At 52.6% G+C, this 20948-nt stretch overlaps 1 long non-coding RNA gene across 1 annotated transcript in view; it reads left to right on the top strand.

Moving 5' to 3' along the window:
• The window catches only part of LOC309639635, a 187076-nt gene that overhangs the window by 61519 nt on the left and 104609 nt on the right, over window positions 1–20948 (top strand). Inside the window, exon 2 of the long non-coding RNA XR_014251778.1 lies at window positions 16830–16903. This is a non-coding gene — a long non-coding RNA (uncharacterized lncRNA). The remainder of the gene's footprint in view (window positions 1–16829; window positions 16904–20948) is intronic.

The raw sequence follows: 20948 nt of genomic DNA on the forward strand, positions 1-20948 counted from the left end.
GAAGTGTCTTTGCTGAAGGTAAACATCTGAGGAGCATAAATAGCTCGCTCTTCCCGCCAGCGAGTAACCTTGTCAGAGGGGCCGGGCGGAGGGGGCCGGGAGGACATCTGAAAAGGATAGGCAATAAAGGAACCCTTGGAACGGCAATTTGCACATTTACTGCTCTTTGATATGTTAACTAGATTTTTAAAAAATGGAATTCTTGTCTTTCGAGGTCCTGGGGCAGGGATTGCCTCAGTGAGGACCTGCCGGGCAGTAGGGGCCGCGCAGCTTCTTGTTAACATGGCGACTCGGACGACCTCGTGGACGAGATGTAGTGACCGGTGGTGCCATCCCCTCCAGGGGCCGCTGAGGGGGCCGAGCAGGGGCCTCTTCCGTCACGGTCACAAGGCTGCGTGAAGCTTGGGAGTTTCTTGTAAACAGGACATGTCCATTCTGAAAATCAGCAATGCTCTAGAGGACAAAAATTTTAATAATTCATGTCATCCGTACCATCTTAAGACCCAATAGCTCTGGATTTTTCAATTTAGTGCTTTTTAACCTCCAGGAGGCTGATTGATTATGTTAAACTACGTTACCATAATGGGACACACGGTATTGTGTGTTATTTGACAGGATCTATGACAAAATCAACATCAGGCCATGCAAATCAGCAGGAAAGCCCAGTCTTCCAAAATTCAGTTAGTTGGATGAGTAATAACTTTCTTCTTCACGTGTATTTGGTTGCTAAAATTTGAGCCATACCTTTGACTTCGAAAACTTACTAGCTGTCCAATGACAGATGAAAGAAGACTTTGATTTCCAAAGTATGCCCTTCCATCTGGCAGTGATCTCCCTGGGTTCCGGGGGGAGCAGGGTGGTGGGGAGACGGCAGGGTGACGGAAACCGTGACGATGCTACCACGTGAGGACAGAGAGTCCACGCGGAGGTCGGTTATAGCGGCAACAGGAGCTCAGCCAGCCGAGGGGGCAGCAAACACGCTGTCCAGACACCAAAAGAGCAGCGTCCACTCTCGGCCTTGCCCCTTGGCTGGTCCTGGAAATGTGGGCAAATCACTTATGATCCCGTCCTTAAATAACCCCACCCAGCACCTGCAGCGGGTTTTGGCCTCGCTGGCGACGCCGGTCATGTCTTCCGTCCCCAAACCTCCAAGGTGGGAGCTTGTGCAATGACCTCAACCACCTCCACCGAGCAGGCCGAGGTCAGGCCGCCTGTGTGTGAGCGTTGGGAGGCCAGCAGATCCAGGACTGTGTGGGAACCCCGGCTCAGGCAGGCAGCCAACCCCACGGGGAGAGGCTCCCCCCGAGCCAATGTGCCGGAACATTCTCAGGGGCGCGAAGGACGGGAGGGGCGCCGGAGCCCCCGGGCGCTCTTCTCACACAACCCCAACCCTGGGCACCATCCCAGAGCAGCGGCTCCCCAGGAAAACTTCCCAGGTCCCCCCAGCCCGTGATTTTCAAACTACTGGGTTCATGACCCAGTGGTGCACGCAACCAGCATTTACATAGAAACAAAATACAAAGCAACGGACGAGGATGAAACAGGTGTCGGAGCACCGCATTCTTCAGAAAGCTTCTACTTTTGTTTTGTACATTGAGTGTCACCTGCAGGGACCAGGTTGGGCCTCGGCCGTTCCTGCGACCCTGCCGTTCAGCGTCCCTGTGGCACTTTGTCACGATGCGACTCTGTGTGCTGCTACTTCACCAAGTCCCTTTCCTGCAGGGCCTCTGAGGCCCTTGCTGGCCGTGCATAACATGCCCGTCCCACAGGAGAACCTCGGCCAGTGTTCCCACGTGGAGGAGGAAGTGGGTTGAGTGGACGTGAGCCCGGCAAGGAGCACAGACCTCGCCGTGTCCTCGGCCGGACGGGGCCCGCGCTCGCCGGCCCGTCTGAAGCACTAAAGGGACTGTGACACCCAGGCCACCTGGGCCGGCCCAGACCCCAGCCCCTCGGAAGGTGAGGGGGCAGGGTTGGTGAGTGAGGGACCGACGCTTCCCAGCAGGGGCTCTGGGTTCCAACAGCCTGGAGTCCTAGGCCGTCCCGCAGGATTCGTCCACACCCTGGGCTCTGAGTCCAGCAGAGGCCCCTCCAGCGGCCATGCCCGCCCCACTCAGGCCAGGACACTTACTGCTGCGTGTCTGGTGCGCGGGCCTCACCCTGCTCCTCACTGATCCTCCCCAGAAAAGCTGTGTGTAAATCGAATTTAAACAAACCGTGCGTTGCATCTCATATTTACTAGGGAACTTACTTTTTTCTCCCTTGAAAGAAATTCGAGGTAATATTGTTTTAAAGAATAGAATCTTATTGCAGTGTAAATTGTTATTCTTGTATTTGTTTTCTTTCTTAGGTTTTCTATGTAATGTTTTCTTTCTCCTTTTTAATACCGGATGCATATTTCAGATGGTGTGCGGTAAATATTTTAAGTTCTCTCTCTCTCCGTACATGTTGTAAATATTTTTCACTGATAGATGTTAAGTCTCTGAACAACAGATCGGCAGATCCCGCCCTCCTTCTTCCTTCCTTTTTCACTCTTTCCTCTTTTAATCTTACCCTGACCTTAATCTTCTAAATGTCTAGCCTGGCAGCATTCCACGGAGAACTGTAATTAATACAGCTGAGTTAACGCCTAACTTGAGCCGTCACCTGGCCTCCTGGTTTCCAGCACCTGCCATACGCCCCCGATGTCGAACGGAAAGCCCGGCTAATCCACACCCTGACTCTTTTTGTGCCCATTTGCTGAGACCACCGTGTGTCTCGGCCTTGGAAAGAGAAGAATAAATAAGGTACATCCGTAGTCTCAAGGAGTGGTTGGTTTAAAAGAGAGAGAGAAGCAGAAAGTTGCAGAAAAGCCTGGCCCACTCAGCACTAAAGATGATTGACGGGTGCAGAAAGCACGGGTGAACCCCTGGCTGGGGTGTCAGGGGCCCGGAGGGGTAGAGACCCGCCCTGGGTCTCCAGTGGGTACCAGCTGGCCGGTGTCCCAGGATTAGAAGCGGCTGTGATGGTTGAGGCAGCTTCGCAGAGACACGGGTGTGAGGTGCCTGGGCCTCCACGCGGTTCAGGATGGGGGGGAAGGGGGTATTGGGGGGGGAGGGTACTGTGCAAACCTGCAGGGTCAGGATTAGAAGGGGAGTCCGTGTGCCAGCGGGTTCTGGACAGGAGGACACCGGGCTCTTCATCTTCCCGAGTATCTGTGGCTCCAAATCCCCTTCTGATCCTGCAATTTGCCTGGGTTTCTCACGAGGTCACTGAAACAGGACTCAAGTCTGTTCTAGAGCTTTCCTTGGGACGAGTCCTCAGGTTTCTGTTTACCTGAGTCGGGGACCAGAAGGGAACAGGACTCGCCAGTATCTGTGAGCATGTCTCTTTGGATAATCGTGTGGGGTTGGAGAAGTTCCCCAGATCTCAGTCTCAAATTCTGTCCCGTCTGCGTGGATGATCTTCTGAGGCTGCTGTTGTTCTGGGCCCAGGAAACTCTGATTTTATCGCATGGCCGAATTGACATATTTCCCAGCAGACACCTCCAGGAAAGAAGAAGATCTGGGCGGGGGGTATTTGATGGCGCTATCTCGGTTCTCATTCACCTCGTCTGTAAGGTGAGGCTGCTGGAGCGGCAGGTCCCCAGGGGCTGCTCTCACCTGTAGCCCTGCGATCATATCGGGTGTGCGTCTAGTGCTTTTCCGTGCATGCGAATCTTTGGCAAATTCTTTGATGGATAGAATTCTGAAACGATTCTCCAGGTAAAGTATTTTTGTGCATGTCAGGATACTAGGCTTGTCAGGGAGCAAAACAAGACTGATCTAAGCTCTCCGAGATCTTAGGGCTCTGACGGGCCGCTCGCCTTCCCCGGGGGATGGGTGTGGGTCACAGACACCGCGGCCACCAAGGGCGATGCTGCAAGGGGCCGCTGTGGTCAGAACCTGCCAAGGGGAGATAGGCTCATGGTTCCCTGCCCGTCTCTGGGTCATGGAGCTTTCGCCCACAAAGCAGCCACAGTCACTCCAGGCCCTGCGACACGGTGCGGGGCGTGGGAAAAGTGCAAGGACCCTCAGGCGCCGTGCCAGCACAGGGCGCTCTTTAGGAGTGGCCTGTATGGTAATAATAACAACGCAGAGGGGTTAACGCAGCCCCGAGCGGTGCTGCCTGGTCCCCGCCCGCACCTGTGAAGGTTCAAATGTGCACAAAACATTTCTCAGATCAGCGCCATCCCTCAGCTGTTTTAAAACAGCTGACTTACCTCTGGCAGATAAATGTGTGTGTGTGTGTGCATGCATGTGTGTATGGGCATGTATGTGAATGTGTGCATGTGTTTGTGTGTGTATGTGTATGCATGCATGTGTGTACATGCATGTATGTGAATGGGTGCATGCGTGTTTGTGTACACGCGTGTGCATGTATGTGAGTGTGTACACGTGTGTGCGTGCATGTGTGTACATGCATGTACGTTTGTGTGTATGCATGCATGTGTGCAGGTATGTGAACGTGTGTGTGCGTGCATGTATGTGAATATATGAGTGTGAGTGTGTACGTGCCATTGGGCTGGGTTGATTTCGCTGCATATTATCTGGTGTTGTGTCGTATCCATTACCAAAATACTGTTATCTCAGAGGTAAGAATTTAAATAACTGAGGGTCACTTGTCACAACGACAACAGACCCTGCAGCAGGCGGGCGGTGCCGCAGGTCCTGGGAGCTGTCGTGATGCTCCAGGGGGCGCCGTGCACATCCTGACCCACCGTTTGTGAGCAGCGCAGGACCCTGGCCGACGTGACAGTGATGCTGTTATGGCTACTGCCTGCTGGAGTAATTTGGAGGGAGTTGGTCCTCTCACAATGACCATTTTTCACGCCCACATTCTCAGGCTGGAAAACACTGGGGACGGCAGAAAACACTTGGAGCTGAGACAAACCACTTCAAATCCTGGCACGGTGCTGAGCCTTCCGGGTGGATCGTTCCAGAGGCTCAATTCTTTAAATAGCCTTTCCATCGGAGTTTACAGATATGAGAAATGGCCAATGGAGTATTTTTTTTTTTTTATTTTAAGTTCAAGTCTTCCTTGCCCTGAATGAATCAGATGGCTCTCTAGGGAAGGATGGGGCAAAACCAACAAGGTCCTTGTTCAACAGAGGAAGGGTCTGGTGTAAACGGCTAAAAGTAAACCCACGTTAGCTGGAATTCCTCATTGTCGACCCCAGCTCTGTCCTCATTACTGAAGATAAGACGCCCTCATTTTTGCCTTGTGAAACTGAAGAATCAAGTGGGAGGTCAAATTAAGAAGAGGCCGTGCATCCACCTGTGTGACTGCCGGGGACCCATGCAGTGACCTGCATGTCGGCTTGCAAAAACAAATTTAATTGCCAATTATGGGATTATAAAACACCTGAAAATCCTGGACTTAGAAGTTAGCTGAGCAACGTTGACCTGGGGTTTTAGTGAATTTTAAGGCTGTAATAAAATACAGACAAAGGGGAAGTATTATTTTGAGTTTGCTTGAAGTCTCACTCCTCACGCTGTGAGACGTTGGATGTGGACTGCAGGTTCTCTCTGTGTGTATGTATAATAGACACAATAGATAATGTTATGAATATATGATGTATGCTAATGGTAATTATGAGGCCAGCCCAGACAGTTTGCAGTGATTTTCCCCGCTATTTGCGGCTGTTGGGAAGGAGGGCTGAGCGGTGGCGCTCAGGGCTGCACAGCCAGGGTCCAGGACCCCCGGGCGCCTTATTTAGCACGTACCGTGGATCCACGCCCGTGGAGCTCAGGGCCAGCATTGCTGCAACTCGCCCTGAAGGAGGCTCATCTAACACACGTGTTCTCTGCAGGAGGGACGTCACGGCTTTCCTGTGCTCAGAACACCCGCCAGCCCACCAGCATCACACACGGGACAGTTGTAAACAGTGAAATCACCAAGAAAAAGCTTGAAAATTTGAGAAACGTGGCCCTGAATGGACCCTGAAGAGGACATGTGTTTCCCGTCTAAGAGCTGGAGCAGGAGGCAGGCGTCACCTGTTCGCTGTCAGCTGGGATGGGCACCTCGGCGTCTCTGTGCGTCTGCAAAGGACCACGAGGCCCTGAGCGTTGATTTGAGGTGACAGCATGTTTTAGGGGGTGAGTGAATTGCAAATACGGAATCCGTGATCTAAGAGGATGGACTGTGTCTGATGTCTAGGAAGCTCCTGAAAAGGAGGAGAAGTCAAATATTTCTGTCTTCTAGGGAAAACCAAAGCACGTGTCTTGGCGAAGCTGGAGTGAGGCTGAGAGCGCGGCCACGGCCACCAAAGGCACACGGCCTGCGTGTGTGCTCATCAGCAGTCTGGTGACACCAAAGGTTTCGTGTCTGTTTCTGCACCTTCTTGGCGACGCCACTTCCTCCTTCTGTCTTGGCTGCCGTGGCGGGATGCGGGACGCCTAGAAGGAGAAACACTTATTTCTGACCTTCCCCAATCTTGCTGGGCATTTACAATGTTCTTTTTCGTTGCACTGGCTTGTTAAAAACATTCGTGCCCCCTGGATCCTTTCTTAATTCCGCATTTCCTCAACTCTGAACATTCGGTATGATTGTCAACTAATATTTTGCAGGAAGGAACAGGAAAGAAAAACATAGCTGCTCAGGTCTGGGGGTCTTACTGATTGCCATGTATTTGTTTAGACATAAGTTCCAGAGGCAGGTGTAGAGGACAGTGGGCTTACTTTTAGTTGACTTATGTCCTTGTTAAGGACACAATGGATTTTCCTGTTAGTTTGTTATTATTTTTTAATTATTGGCATTAGCATTAATCTCCCAGGAAATGAATATAAAATAGGAAAAACGCCTTGGCCTCATTGGCAGTATTATTTTCTAGGATCTAGCTCTGTGGCGTTGAATGGAACCATTTCCTCTTCGCCCACATTCAATCAGGGCTTGTCTTCTTTATCCCTGGGCAGTTGCATAACTCTAATATTGACCTTAACCGAAGTCCTTTGTTTTCTACCCTAACAGCCTGAAGCATTAAAAAATGCGTGTTTACTTAATTTGTCCTGGCATGCGGTGTAATTACAAGCAGTTTGTTTTCTCTGTTGTAAAATATGGTCTGGAGAAGGAATAAAGTAATGTGGAAAATTAACATCATGATGTACTGTATCATGGAGTAACACTAAAACTGCCTGCCAGCGCTCGTACTGGAGGGCTGCTGTTTGTGTCGTGTGCAAGAGCAATAAAGAATTAAGTGCCTCTTTCTCAACTGTATTTGCATGATTTTCAGCTGCAGTAAAATTAATCTGATCTGCCTCTGAGAATAAATGCCACCACGACGACAAAATCAAAGACCCCGAAGAGTCGAGTGGCGCTCCCACAGCTTTGAAGTCCTACCTCGGTGCTTGTTTTAATGGATGAATCTCAGGGACACCATCCTTGGCTGAGACCCGAAGGCGGTGGACACACCGTGGGCCGCTGTCCACGCTTGTGTCCCCACAGGCGTCCCCAGGTGTGTCTTTTGGGCCCTTTAAGGACGGGCAGGCCCAGATGGAAACCGGGACGCAGGACAGAGCGCAGCTCCTCGGGCCACCCTGTGGCCTCCGCCCCCGTCGCTGGAGGGTCTTGCCAACTCTGCAGCGTGGTCTGCTTCTCTGTCTCACTCCTCCTGCAAAACATTCTGTGATACTCTCTGTGAAGGACACTGTATAAATAATAAATTGTATTGTATCATTTACCAAACTTCAAGTGATCACAAAAAGAAACATAATAAGCCTCTTACAATAAAGATAACAAATTCCGCAATTCGCCCAGGGGGCAAGTTAGGACAGTGTCTGTGTGGGCGCATCGGACTATGCCTCCCTCAGCTGCTTCCTCCCAAGCTCTACTTGTTGGTTCTAAACAGCTCGAGGGAGCGAAAGCCCCCGGGACACCAGTGAGTAACTCAGCATCACTTCTGAGCTGCCATCTGTTCTCCATTGGGTGACCTGCCTGAAACTGGCCTTATTCTATGCAACGTGATTTAACGTGGGCCTTCTGGGGACATTTGAGGCCTTTTGTACTTGTGTTTGCAGTGAAACCACAGTGTCAGGCTCTGAAGTGTCTCAAGTGCGTGTGCTGCTTTTGTGCAGAGGGTCCCCACTCAGGAGACCCACGCCCACTGAGAGAGGCCTCCTGTGTCCCGGGAAGGGAGCGTCTGAGCCCAGGCTGTGGACAGAACACGGTTTATCCAGCTAACTCGCCCCCCACCCCGTGGACTCATCTGCATCTTCCCCAAGAAACTGGGTGACTGCAGAGGGCAGGGGCTTTTAACAACAGTCAAGCAGCAAAAAGCCTCCTGGACCCACCGGCCAGTGGTAGGAAAATCATTAGAAGAGGTCGGGCTCAGCAAATATCTTAAGAATAATTCCTCCTGTAATTCGTGACCTTTGGGGGATAGAATCAATAGCGTTAAAAAAAAAAGCGCGTCAGCCAGACGGCGCTTCCTGGCGAGCGGGAGCTCCTTGTCTTGCGATGTCTGTGTCCTGTCTGCTCCTGAGTGGCAGCTCCAATGGTGGTGACCTCACTCCCCTTCCTCCGCGCCAGCCCGGGCCACGGGGGCAGCTGTCTCCTCTGCGGCTCCACACGGTGTCCGATTCCTCCGTGAAGGGACCCATGGGGGCCGCCTGGGAGCAAGCTGCCAACCTCCCCGGGACCCCGGGCAGAGGGCGCCCCCGACAGCCTCACCAGGTTGCAGGTGCTGGTCCCACATTTTGTTCCAGGTTCCCAGCAACGAGGGAGACCTCAGAGTAAAAAGGGAGGGAGGGAGAGACCGCGGGCAAGTCTCGCTGTAACTCTTCTACCCGAGGACCTTTTTGGAGACTTTGGAAAATGCATTAAGTTGATTTTCCCCAAACCTAGCTCCTTCCCAAGTGTGGAATGTACTCAGTTTTGGAGTCACAGCAGATGTGTCTGTTTATTTCATACATGACCGTCCCCCTCCTGCAGTAGGTACTTGGCAAACTCTAAAGCTCCTTGGCTGGGGAAACGCACACCTCTTAGGACCCTGGACATGTGCAGGAAACAGGCGAGGGTGGCACAGAGGCCGCGGGATTTCGGGATCTGGGTGGAGCCCGTGTCAGGGTGGGGACTCATCAGCCTTGGCCTTGGAGGCTTTGCTGAGCAGCCTCTCCCTGAGGACCGTGACCCTCTGTCCACTCCTCCCTCCTCCCAGCTCCGCCCTGAGCTTGCCTTCTAGACACTGACCTTCCAGATCCAGCCCTTGGGCTTCAGTTTGTTCTGCATTCCACGCTGGGGATGCGCCCTGCCCCGCTGGTGCCACTGCTCCCCTTGCGACCGTCCTCAGATCAGTCCATCTGTGCTCTGCAGGGCGTCCTGGCACCTGTGGGCCAGGTGAGCTGAAAAGAGGGCGGACCCTCCTCACCCTGGAGGTCTGGGTGATATGGGTGTACTCTTCCTGGTGGGATGACCACTGTGTAGACAGGTCCAGGGGGTCCTGGAGGTGGAGGGACTGGACGGTCACTAGGGAGACGCGGGGAGCTGCCGGCGCGAGCACAGGGTCGGAACCCAGACGCGGGCCTGGAATCCCGGCTCTGTGGCTCCCTAGAGAGTGTGGCCCCTCTGAGCTCCGGTTCCCTGGTGTCAAGACAGACATGCCTTCTGACCTCAGGTGTGTGCGGATATGGAAAAGCTCTTCAGGCCCGAGGGCTTCACAGTGTGGGTTCGTTCACATAAGAACGGGCAGCGAGAGGACCCCCCCACTGCTCCCCGAAGCACCCGTGCCCTGAGGCCTGGGGCGTCTCCGAGGGCAGGGAGACAGGTCCAGTTCACGCCGAGCTGTCTTGGCGTCCATGGGAAGGCTGCGAGGTCTGTGTGTTTCCTCCTTCTTGTCTGCAGCCCAGCCCTGACGGCTGCCTGGTGGCTGGGGCCTCGGGCCGCTGCCCTTCCCTCCTGCCGCCTGGCCCTGCGCCTGGGCTCAGGCTTGCGCTCCGCCTTCCCACGCGCCGGCTCGGCTCTCGGGGCTCCCCCTCCATCTCCTTACAGCCCCCGGCACCACGTCACCACCGAGACGAACTTGCTTCTGGTCTCGTCCGTCTCTGTGAGAACGTTCGAGTTACTTCTGTGGTTTCCCAGCGCCTAGAACGGGGCTGGCAGCTCTGTGAGGATCTCTCGGATAAATGAACAAGTTCCTGTGACTTTCCAGGGGAGGCGGTTGCTGGGTGATAGGACGTGAGGGGGAGGAGGTCACGATCAAGGTGCGCTCCTTACCTGTTTCCTCAGGATGGGGCGGAGTCTGTGCCCTTGTCCATGAGGGTGGGCTGGGCGGAGGCTTGGGCACGCCCACCTTCCCTTGGCGACCCCTCAGGTGAGCATGCTTCTCCCTTCTGGACTTGCTCTCCCAACACATGGTCCTGAGCCAGTGGCCTGGGAGCATCTTCCTTGGTAACTTCTCTTGAAGGAAGCAGAGAAACAAGGTGGGATCTGGCAAAGACCCCGGGGCTCCGTGCCCTGCTCTACCCCAGCCAGCAGGCCATCCTGGGGGCTTCTCTGAGCCTCGTGGCCTGCTTGTAGCCCAGGGCGCGTTTCTGTTGTTTGCAGTGAGGCTGGATGACGTGGGGGACTGTCCCGAACGACGCAGAGCACAGGGCCTGAGGCTGTATCACGGCGGGTGGGCCCAGCAGACCTGCTTTCCTGGTCTCAGGTCTGAGCCGAGAGGCAGGGGCCGTGGGCTGCACCTTACGGTGATTTCCGTCCAAACCGGTCTCAGTAGAATTTAGGCTGTAAAACCAAGCGCACTCGTGTAGACTGGCTGTGGGGTGGGGTGGGGGAGGGCAGGAGAAGTCGGTGAGATGTGTGGTCCTGGCGTTCCTCTGCATCGCATCTCGGGTTGGGTACCATTCGCGGGGCAGAGCCCTGGGTGCTGTTGGGAAGACCACAGCTTTGGTTTGGGTGTGTTGGATTGAGGCAGCATTATCCTAGGGAGGGTAGGACCACACTCCAGACATGAGCAGTGACCCTGAAGTCAGGACCCTTGTCTGAGCCTGGCAGGGAGGCTGTGAGGTGCAGGAGAAGGTCAGGCCCAGGGGGCGCGGGGGCCCTGCATGTCGAGGGGCTCCGGGCCACGAGCTCACTTCTCGGGGTGCCCGCTGGGGTCGTGATGCCGGTGCTGACCGCTGACCCCAGCAGGTGCCGGGCGAGCGGACCTCGTGGCTGTGGAGGGGTTGGCGGGGCGGCGACGGCCTTGGGCACGAGCTGGGTTTCTAATACTTGTGTTGGTGATAGAGCCTCGCAGCTTGTTGAATTCATTTTAAGAAGCATTGATATTTCCTGTACTGTAACTTACCCCACATTAACTGAAACATTACAGGGCCTGTTTTTGGATACGCATGTGTGACTCTCATTAACGCTAACTAGGGAGAGGTGGGGACATCGAGAGCAGACTGTCCCCTGCACCCTCCCTCGGTGCAAAGACCGACCTGCTGTTCTGTGGGACTGTCGGGTTCCTTTTCCTTCAAAGAGGTTCTCTCTCTGTCTTTGAAAAGGACCAAGGGGTGTGTTGAGCATTGAAACCATATCAAGAGTCACGGTGAAAAACAACCTGTAATGACACGGTATGGTATTAAAGAGTCAGTGTAGGGGGTAAGGGAGGGGAGGGATCAATTGGGAGATTGGGATTGACATACACACACTACTATATATAAAATAGATAACTAATAAGGACCTACCATATAGCACAGGGAACTCTACTCAATACTCTGTAATGGCCTATATGAATAACAGATTCACTTTACTGTACACCTGAAACTAATACAACATTGTAAATCAGCTACACTCCAATAAAAATTTAAAAAAAGAGTTAGTGTAGCTACAATTTCTATGCTTTGATTATTTATAATTATGGAAATATTTTGGGAGGAAGAAAAATATTTTCCAAAACTTATCAACAAATCTAGTATTATCTTCACACCACTAATGCACTGCAAAAAATATCCCAGCGTAAAATGTGAAAGTGTTTTTTTTTTTTCTTTTCTGTATAACTTCCAACGGCACATCTATCACATCGTAAATGACAGGCAGCATTTGTGGGAGAAGCCAGGGGTGTCATGGTGCGCAGGCCGGAATTGCAGCCTATAAAATATTGAGAGAGGACTTCAGCTTAGCAGTAACATGAAAATACCTGTAATCGAAGTAGGCCCCATTGGTTAAGTTTCATCTTATATTCATATAAATATTTCAGGGTTCTCCCTTTTGCCACATATGATGTTAGAGGCCCAGAGACCAGCAACATCTCTTTAACATCCCCAATAAACTGTGTGGCCTCCATGGAGCTAGTTTTCCTTTACTGGACAGACTTGTAGGCATTTTACTTTGAAAATGTCATTTTCCTTTTGTTTCGAATAATGCAGGAAAGGTTTCGTCTCTTTTCAGCCAGTGCCTGTAGAGATGCACCGATGACCATCTCTGTCTGGTCCAGCTGCTGGCCATAGCTTGGGGGTGGTACGGAGCTGGCATTTCCGTCACCTTTCTTCTGGGTGGAATTTGAATCATTTGGAAACAGCATTTCTGAGTGTTAATCTGAGGGTCACTGTGCCCAGTGTTAGAAACACGAGCGGCTTCAGGGTGGGCATTGCGACACCGAACCACGTCCTGGACCCCACCGGGCTGTCCCTCTCTGCCGGTCAGCATCGTGGGAGGTCACGTGGGTGGGGCTTGTTTGAAATGCGCCTGCAGGGGTCTGGGGGGGGGCGGGGTGAGGGCATCAGCGATGGTCTCTGTCTCCTCCTGCTGTCCAGCGTCCAGTGTCCAGCCTTCTTCATACCTTCAACCCCAGGCATTTTGCCCTCTGGCCCCCGTTTCGGAAGCGATACTGTTTTGACCCTTCTCAATGGGATAAAAAAGCACTTTGTCTCTCTAGTGCTTCTGAATATGCGCCACGATGTGCTTTGTGCCGTGTTTAATGTCTCCCCTTTTAAACGGAAGCTCCGGCTGGCATTTGCCGTCTGTGAGGCGAGTGAGGGACCCAGGGTGCGCGAGGGCCCGAGTCAGGATCACCCACGGTCTCGCTGTGTCCTGGCTCCCCCGAATGTCCTGTTTCCATCAGCCATGGTTCCACTCCCATTTGATCTTTTACTCACTGGTATGTTTGTCCCCGTCTTGCAGTCAAAACGGCCGCCTCCCTTGAAGGTGGGAGCGGAAGAGATTCTGCTGCAGGGCGCGGTGCGGAGGGCGAGAAGCTCCTGTGCGGAGGGCGAGAAGCTCCTGTGGTGGTTTGGGGTTTCAGCGGTCAAATGTTATCTGGGGTCCTCGCAGCCTCTTTCCTCTCCCTGTCATGGTGTGAACCCGCTTTCCTTCCCGGATGAAGTACTGTTGGCGATGTGCCCTATGATCACGTTGAAGAGGTTCCCCGGAAATCAGCATAACTGCAGCACGAGGTGTTTGGCTAGTTTATTTTTTAAATTTTGAAATAATTTTAGACTCAGAGAAAAGTTGCAAAAATCGTGCAGAGTTCCTGCGTGCTCCTCCGATGTTGCTGGTGACCGCTACAAGGGGACAGTAGTGAAACGAAGACCTTAACTTCGGTGCAGGGCTGTCACTAACCTTCAGACCTTGCCCTATGTCACTGGCTTTCCTAATGACGCCCTTCTCCTGGCTGGGATCAGGCCTGGGTTCCCTGCTGCATTTGGGGTCACAGCTCCCAGGCTCCCGTCTGTGGTGCGGGAGAAAGTCCTTGTCTCTCGCGCCCTTGGCACTTGTGACGAATCCCGGCAGTTGCTTTGTAGAAGGTCCCTCAGTTTGTGTTTGTCTGATGCTTCGTCCTGATTAGATTGAAGTCATGCATTTTTGGCAAGAGTGCCCAGGATGTGGTGTCTGATTTTCAGGGCATCGTATCGGAAGGTACGTGGTGTCTCTGTGTCTCACTGTGGGTGATGTAACCTTGATCTCTCGATTAAGGTGGCGTCTGCCAGATTTCTCCACAGTAAAGTTACTATCTTTCCCTTTGTAAGAATAAATACCTTGGGGAGGGGGTGAAACTTGAAATTATACAGATATTCAGTTTCTTCTGAAACCTTTCTCACCAATTTCACATCTCATGATGGATCTTGCCTGTGACCATCACTAGGGAGGTGTTGTAATGGTGATCTCCTGTTTCTCTCACTTCTTCTATGTTTATTAATAGGATTTTTTCCTTAAGGAAGTGACACCCCTTCCTCCCGTCATTCATGGTGGGAGTTAGGAACCTTTATACTGGTCCTAATATGTATGAATACAGTTCCTGTATAAAGCTTGGCTGAAAATGTCTGTTGAAATTAAATCTTGTTACCAGGATTCACCCAGGAAACATTCATATGTCTGGTGTCATTTTATTTTCTATTCAAGTTCATAACATTTTTCTCGTGCACTTCTTTGTACCTTTGGAACTCAATAATGTGATTGACTAGTGTCCACTTAAAGGGACTATTCTAAGATTTCTGTCCACTTAGAACACTGTCTTGTGATTCAGAAAACCAAATATTAATATAAATTTTTTGAAATAATCTTATACAGCGTCATTATAAGTTCATATATTTAAACAGAGACACGGTGTATCTCTAGATGTAGAAAGCTAAAAAATTGTCAATGGAATCAGCTAACTTAGAAATAATGGGAAAATAAGAAACTCTTGGGAAAAAACATCTTTACAGGCACCATATATCTTTACCCTCAGTCTTTCAAAAGAAATGACACATGGATATTAAAGAATATTTTTGCAAGATTGGGTGAGTTGGATGTGTGTTCTCCTGCATATAAATGTTTTACTGTCCTTTAGCAGCTGGTCTTAGCCAAGAAACCAAGATATTTCCTGCTAAGCTTTAAATCAGCTGTTTTATTGAGCACAGAGAATGTTTTACTCTAACATAATTCTGTACATAAAATATTACATTAGAAGAAGAAGATAAAGTTTTGTACTTTCATTCTCCATCTATTTGACTGAGAACAATTGCAACGAACTCTAAGCAGTCAGGAGGATTTGAGGTCCAGATGGGCAGCAGAGGGAGGTCTCCAGTGACCAGACTCCTGAGTCGCTGGGGGAGGTTTTGGCAAGCGCACTGAAAGGTCATTTTAACATCAGGAGAAACAGACGACAGCTAACAGCGGTAAGAAGTCAGAGGGTAGACACGCGCAGGGACCCACCCTGGGGCAGCCCCATCCGGAGACCGGGTGATGGAGCTGCCCAGTGCAGCCTACAAGTGCCCGTTCGCTTTAGTGGCGCAGTGCTCAGGGCCGTCTTCTCCGCAGAGCTCCTCCCACACGGGGGTCTCCGGGGCTGTTGCACCATGGTTGGACTTCTGCCGTCCCCCCGCACCCCTGCTCAGGAGCACTGCCACGTAAACCCTCTGCTTCCGCATCTCAGAGCCGTGTTTCTGCATGACAGACGTAGAAAGTATTTAATTTTTTGAATATCCCAAGATGCCCTGTAAAGCACCAGTCTCCACTCTCTTACATTCTGAGTATATTGTAAACAGGCTGTAACGGTGCATTTTGCCCGAAATCATGGGGGAGAAACATCAAGGTCCATCTTTTTTAGAAAAGAGAACATCCTTCCTTGCACTTACATGCTCGTTCTCCTTGGTGACTTTAGCTCATCTGATACTCTTGTCAGACAGCCTCAAATGTCTCCACACTTTGAAACCCTGGCTGTCAGGACAATTAAAACTTCCTATCCTATTTTTCTGCTGCTTGGATGATTAATAGCAAATAAAGTTTACAGAGGACCAAGCCTTCAGGCTCACCAGCAGTTATCTCTGCTGCAATTCGACCCACATGGAAGTCCTACTAATGTTTTCTGCACTCTTGTGTTAGGGGAACAGGTAATTACATTTTATGCAAAGAAAAGTTTAGCTGAAGTGTTAAGTCAATACTTCAGAGGATGTGCCCAGAAAATGTGAGGACCACGGACAGCTCCGGGGCTAGAAAAAGGGTCTGAAGGCCTTGAAGGGAGGGCAAACTGGGGATCGGGGATGGAAAGAGAGTCTGAATCCAGCTGTTACCTTAGCAACCGTCGTTATCCCGCCGCCCCCCCCCCCCCCAGCATCTTCACGGGAGAAAGAAGTTAGCACCTCTGTTCAACAGACAGGGAGGGATGAACGAGATGAGTTGTCCAAAGTTGTGAGTTGTCCAAAGACGGCAAGTTGCTGATGGGGGTGCTGGAAAGAATTTCTTCTCTGTTGTCTTATTTTTAGGTGTCATGCTGCCACTGCAATACCACCCTGTCTAGAAATAATGAAAAATGCAAATCCCTTTCTCAAAATTTCCCGTTTCTCTGCCTCGTTGACACTATACACTTGTCATTTTATGTTGTCTGATACTTTCCTTTGCTCTTGGGTACTGACTGTCATTAAACAAGTACATGTGCCCTTTCCACGTAGACAGTGAAGCTTAATGAACATCCCAGGAACGCCTAAGCCGCCGCACACACCGCTTTCCTTGTCGGTCTCCCCAAACGTAATTCGTGCTTCTCTCCTGGCACCTGTCGTGTCACCATTTGGTTCCTACAGGCCACCCTGCCTGGAAGACTTGGTTTCCAAGCGCAAATTTGGTTTTCCTCTGTCTAGCTCCTGTGTTTAGCACAAGGCTGAGCCTTTGGCAGGTGTTCATTGTGTGCCATGAAGAGACTGGATGTACTTTGAAATCTGCAGGCAAAATGTTCCAAACTGAGCGGGAGCTGTTTTTAGGAAGATGCGTTTGTTTAGAAAGTGTGGAGCAAAGTTTGAGCAGGATGTGTGACCACTCAGTTAAACATGCACTCTTCTGCTTCTCCCAGTGAGGAGGTGACCTTGTGGTCTCCAGGCTTTCCCACCGAAGTGACCATGAATGACGCTTTCTTTCCCCAGGTCACGAGGCACAGAGCCGGAGAGACCCTTGAGACCGTGCTGGGACCTCTAGAAACTAATGCTCTGGAGCCACAGTGAGTCCTCCTCTCTATGGATCAACGCGATTTATCAATCTTTTATTAATCGTTTTAGACTCCCTATTGTTGCATTCTCAAAGTACCCTCAGCAGACCCTCCTGTGGGTACTAGTCAAAAGTGCAGAACCTCGGGCCCTAGGTTCAGACCTGTTGGATCCAAACCCCTGGGTATGGAGTGAGGGGTCTGCGTTTTTATTTAGACTCTATGTTGATTCTTGTGCACAGAAAAATCTGAGAACCACAAGCAGCGATTCTTTTGAATTTTTTTATGCTCCTCTTTGCAGAGGTGGCTTCAGAGATTGGGGTTTCTTCATCCACGGTGTAGCGGGAGCTGTTGCCGGGGACAGTGTCCACGGGGGGCTCGTTTGCAGCTCTGCACCCCGCCCCCTGCATGTTGGCGGAGCCCAGTGACTAGTTCTCACTGATGGAGTGGAGGGGACGCTGCGTCTGTCCCTTCCAGGCCAACGTGTTAAGAAGTTGGCGGTCTTTGCCCACCACGGCTGTGAAGGGCGTCTGAAGCCGGGGAGGAGGGTTACGCCACAGGCGGGGGGAGCCTGGCCCCCAGAACGGCCATGTGGAGGGCGGCCAGTAGCCGACGGAAATAGCCATGTAGGATTGCGAAGTGAATGGGAAATAGATGGGTGAAGCCACTGGAATTTGGAAGCTTATTTTTTGTTCATTTTGGAAGTGGGTGCAGGTGTGATAAAAACCTGAAACTACGGCCTCGTTCTGGCGGTATGTTGATGGATGGTGAGGTTGGCACTGCAGGCCAGAGGGCTGGTGAGGCCCATTAAGCCCTGGCAGAACGTTTGGCAAAACTGTCGCCCGCAATGTCTTGGAAGGCAGGCCTCCTTGTCACAGAGCCTCTGGCTGCAGGGGGGTCTTCGGGAAGGCCCAAGCTGTTAGCGTTCGCTGGCTGCCACGGCCATCGCCGGGGGGGGGGGGCGCGTTACGAGCAGAAGGTGAGCTCGGATGATAGCTGGTGGGTTTCAAGTGGAAATGGAAGAAAAACCCAGGTGAGGCATCAGAGCTTCACGGGGTTGGAAGAAATTGCTTCTGGATCCTGAAAGGTAAGAGATAAGACTGAAAAGTAGTTTGGATTACGAAGACTTCTCTGTTGAACAAAATGAGTCACTCTGTGCCAGCCGGGCTGAGCGCTTTCCTGCCCGTGTCTCAGAGGGTCTCAGGGTGGAGGCTGGCGGGCGGGGAGATGTGCAGACAAGCAGGGAACACAGCGGGCCCGCGGAGTGTGTAAGACCCCTGCCGCTGCTTCCTGGGACCCGGAAGGCCCACGGCTGCGATCCTCCGTGGGCTTTGCTCAGGGAGGGCCAGGACACCCAGACTAAGAGGTCCCGGAGAGCCCAAGCCTAGCGTCCCCATCGGACCCCAAACCTGCACAAGTAGGGCTCCTTTCCCCGGCACGACTTCAGATGCGGCCATGGAGGTGATGGGTCCAGCAGGGTCCCTGAGGTGGAGGCAGGGGCCGACCACACCCGCCTGGGGTTCACAGGCCTCTGGGCAGCGGGAGGCACATCTGGGCCCTGATGGGGCTTCGTATCGCCCAAGAGCCTGGGGCCTGAGCTGGATGCAGTGAGCCGGGACTTGGGTGATGAAGTTAGGGTCGTATGTGTGGTCCAGGGCCAGAGGCTGTGGCAGAAAGGACCAGCTGTCCCCATGCCTGTGTGTCCCCGTCCACGAGTTACCGTGTCCTCAGACGTGGCTGCCGGCCAGGGGCTGCGTGTCCTGCCCCGTCCCCTACCTAGACATGTCCATGCTTCTGGTTCTTGCCATTGGGATTAGAGCGTAAACGATGCGATGCTGTCTGTGCCGGCTGAGGTGGGAACCAGCACCCGGTCTTCTCCGTCTCGTTGTAGTTGTTGGCTGGAAGAAGAGGAGTCTGGGGCCCAAGGGGACGTCAGAGCCACAAGGGGAACGTTGCTGTCAGGACACTGGGGAGCCGCAGCGAAGTCACGGCAAAGGATGGCTCTATCAGGCCTGTGCTTTGAAAAGGTCGGGGTGGCGCTGGCGCCAGGTGCCCGAGGCCAGAGGAGCTGAGGCTTAGGATTAGGAGGTCGTCGTGTGCACGGCAGCTTTTGTTGTTAAGGTTGTAAGAAAGGAAACGCGGCCCTGCCTTGCCAGGGGACTGTTCATCTAGGCGTCACCTTAAGCAGGTTCGAAATAATCCAAGTGGCATCTTCGGGCACAGAGCAGCCCCTGCCCGACCTCAGCCCCCTTGTGTGATGTGAGCGGATGGGCCCTTCCAGTCCCCAGCCTCTCAGGGCCAGGGAGGGGGCGTGGAAGCTGGCTGAAGGTGGTCTCAGGGTCTTGCCGGTCCTGCCTCTGACCCTGGGGTGACTGTCCTCTCAGGAGCCCCTTCCCCAGATGTGAGCCACCCGACCCCTTGCCCTCCCGGCCCTGTGTCCCGTCCGCCACGCCGGTCCTCCCTGCCCTGCCACTGGCTCAGTTTTGTCTCAGGATCCGGTACCGAGGCCACCACCCCGCCCTCCCCAGCGGCACGGAAAGCCCACCCTCCGGACACAGCACTCAGGCAACGCCTTTGTGCTGGAAGCACGTGGAGACTCTGGATAAAGACCTGGTGCCGGACGGTCAGCGGGGGCAGGACTTGAGGTGGGTGCCCTGTGGGTCCGAGGACTGAGAAGCTGCGAGGGAGCCAGCAAGAGCACACGCCCCATCGTAGGTGGTTGTGGTTAAGAAGGAAAGAACAGCTATTCTCCTTTACGACTGCCTGTGTTGTTTTTCCAAATGGCTGCTACTTGTTAGGACGTGAATACTCATCAAGTTGTCTGGACCTGGCCTCTTGATAAAGGGAATGATTTGCTGTTTTGGGGGCCTAAAGGTGCCGTGAAAATTCACCGCATACTGAGGGCTGTAGGCAGAGGACATTTGAGACCCTCGATCGAAGGACGGGGCGGGGATGGGGGGACCCAGGTCCGAGCGTCTGGGAGTGGTGACCATCTCCCCCCACCCTGAGCTGCTCTGGAGGCCGCGGCGCAGCGGGGTCCGGGAGAGCCGAGTGCCAGGGGCTGCAGGGATGAGGTGGACCCACCGAGGACCAGGGAGGCTCCAGCCCCGCCCTCTGTCCACACCCGCAGTCCCGCAGGAAGGCGGCCCAGGAAGGTGTGGCTGTGCCAGTGCCACCGGACACCGCGTCTGGCCTGGGACAGTGGCCACGTGCAGTCCCTCCATCTGATCCCCTGGCCGCCGGGCTCCCTCCCCTCAGCGCTCAGGCTCAGCTGATGGGCTGTCTCATCAGTCAGCGCTGGGCTAGGACACACGAGAGGTGTTTGAGAAGGAAGAACACTTGCCGAGAGAGACGGATCGTCTGCCCGGAGAAGGCTGTGCAGAACATCGCTGGCCCTTGGAAGGAGTAGCGTCTGGAAAGAGACCTGGGGGCGGGGGCGCGTATCCCAGACCAACAGTGTAGAAGGTGTTGCCCCTCCAGCAGGTCTTCCGCACGCCGTGAGGAGCTGGGCAGGGGTTCAGCGTCGCCCTCACCGAGCATTGTCTTCTTTTTAACAATGAAAAGGCCGGCTCGTGACTAAGTGCTATGTGCTTTATGGGGACGAATCCTCGGATGGGAATTGCCAGGAGGGACGCCTGCCTCTTGGGAGCTTTGGCACAGCTGGGGGCACGTCCACACCCATTTTGCTGTGGGTCGTGAACCTCCGCGGTTTTTTTGGTGGAGATGTTTGACTTTTGAAATGCTTGGGGATGGGATTTTTGAGATGATAAATATTGGAATAGGTTCAATTATGTATAATTCCATCAGCAACAATCTTATTAAAACAGTGAAAATGGGCCAAATTCTTCCATGCAAGCCAGTCTGGTGTTATAATTAAAAATCCAAACCCGAACCAGACCAAAAAAATAAATTGGAGACTGAAAGGCCATGCTGATAATTTACAACTAAAATTTGCCAGGTAAACGAGACCATCGTGAACAAGAGATTACATGGACCACAAAGTAGCTCACTAATTTGTTAAATATTTATACTGAGAAGAAACGATAACTTTTGGTTCGTC

The sequence above is a fragment of the Balaenoptera physalus genome (assembly GCF_965194825.1).
Source record: "Balaenoptera physalus genome assembly, chromosome: 12".
NCBI classification, from domain to species: domain Eukaryota; kingdom Metazoa; phylum Chordata; class Mammalia; order Artiodactyla; family Balaenopteridae; genus Balaenoptera; species Balaenoptera physalus.